Source organism: Vicugna pacos, chromosome X (assembly GCF_048564905.1).
Source record: "Vicugna pacos chromosome X, VicPac4, whole genome shotgun sequence".
NCBI lineage: Eukaryota > Metazoa > Chordata > Mammalia > Artiodactyla > Camelidae > Vicugna > Vicugna pacos.
In genome coordinates this window covers 75092446-75094343 of record NC_133023.1, presented here as the reverse complement: position 1 = coordinate 75094343, position 1898 = coordinate 75092446, and the positions used below count along the sequence as shown (strand labels likewise).

At 44.3% G+C, this 1898-nt stretch overlaps 1 pseudogene; it reads right to left on the bottom strand.

The window, feature by feature from the left end:
• Positions 1–473: 473 nt before the first annotated feature.
• On the bottom strand, positions 474–1526 carry LOC102537739 (large ribosomal subunit protein uL10 pseudogene; annotated as a pseudogene).
• Between the last annotated feature and the right edge of the window lie 372 nt (positions 1527–1898).

The window sequence follows — 1898 nt, the reverse complement described above, 5'->3', positions numbered from 1 at the left end:
CAGAAAAAAAAATGGCAGCATTTTATTGTAGCAAGCATTCAGGAAGTGGTTCTTAAATAAGTCAGGAGGAACTGGTCCAAATGACCAATTCCAACCTACACTGATTGTTGCAATGGATCTTGCAGAATCCTGAGACAAAAGCACATACAATGGATCAGGCTTACTTCCTCTTTGGAAAATGGATCTACCAAACAGAGTTTTCCAATCTGGGAGCAACTGACAATCAATTGAAATTTGTTTTAAGACCATGAGCTCACTTAATTTGTTATTTGATTGTGCAAACAACATGAGGAATGGAGGGGCATATTCACAAACCTTAGGGAGGTTGTTTAAAGCAATCTATTTAAATGTGTTAAACGTAGATAAACTCTTCCCTTTGTAGTCTACTTACTCCCTCATGATATTTGAGTTCCTTATAATAGAAAATAAGTTCTCTCTTAAGTTCTGAGACCTTTTTATTGGCTGTTTCATGATCAACAAGGTTTGAGAGCACCTTTTAGAGGGTTAAAGAAAATTAAGTCTTTATTTCTTTGTTTCACAAATAAAGCTGGCTGTGTTGGTTGCTTTTTGGTGATTAAGTCAAATAGACCAAATCACATATCCTCGTCTGACTCCTTCAACTCTTCCTTTGCTTCAACCTTGGCTAGGGCTGCAACGACCGCAGGAGCAGCAGTAGTGGTGGCAGCTACGGGGACAGCAGCCACAACTGCAGATGGATCAGCCAAGAAGGTCTTGACCTTTTCAGTGGGAAGGTATAATCAGTCTCCACAGATAAAGCCAGGACCTGCTTATACCTATTGATGATAGAATGGGGTACAGATGCAACAACTGGGTAACAAATCTGCAGACATTTGCTGGCAACATTGCAGACACCCTCCAGGAAGTGGGAATACAGAGTCTCTTCTGTAATATCAAGCACTTCAGTGTTGTAGATGCTGCCATTGTCAAACACCTGCTGGATGATCAGTCCAAAGGAGAAGGAGGAGATGTTCAGCATGTTCAGCAATGTGGCTTTGCTGGCTCCCACTTCGTCTCCAGTCTTAAACAGTTGCACATCACTCCGATTTGACGGTACCCCTGGAGATTTTAGTGGTGATGCCCAAAGCCTGGAAGAAGGAGATCTTCTCGGGGCCCAGACCAGTGTCCTGGGTAGGCATGGTGATGTCACACAGGGCTATGGCACCAGTACGGGCAGCAGTTGGCACCTTATTGTCCAGCAGTCCCTGATCTCAGTGAGGTCCTCCTTGGTGAACACAAAACCCAAGTTCCCCTAGATGTGTGGCAACAGTTTCTCCAGAGCTGGGTTGCTTTCCAGGTATCCTTGGATGGTCTTTGTGCATCATTGTGTTCTTGTCCATCAGCACCACAGCCTTCCCGCGGAGGGACATGCAGATCTGCTGCTGCGTCTGCTTGGAGCCCACATTGTCTCCTCCCACTATGAAGCATTTCGGATCATCATCCAGAAGTTGGATAATCCTTAGGAAGTAATTGGACTTCTAGGTCGCCCTATCTTCCTTGGGCACCATGGCAGTGCTTCAGGGATTGCCACGCAGGGTTTAAAGACGATGCCACTCACACAAGGACGCCTGGCGAGAGAAAGTAGGTGTTGATCTTAATGAGACTTTTCTTTGCTTCCAGGCTGGCTAATCCTTCCTATGCAGACCCATGCTGCTCTGACCCAGATTTCATCTAACTACCTGCCAAAACTGAAGTGTGGTTGTGAACAGAGATATTCCCACCAGTTACTTAAAAACAGGTTTCCTGTTAGTATGAACTTCATAATCCTTGAATATAAATAAATACAAAGTATTAAGAGATTGCTGGGTGCAGAGAGAAGGGAGAGAAGTTAAGGAACATTTTTGGAGGCATTCAAAATTGGAAATCCAAATTGGGTGACA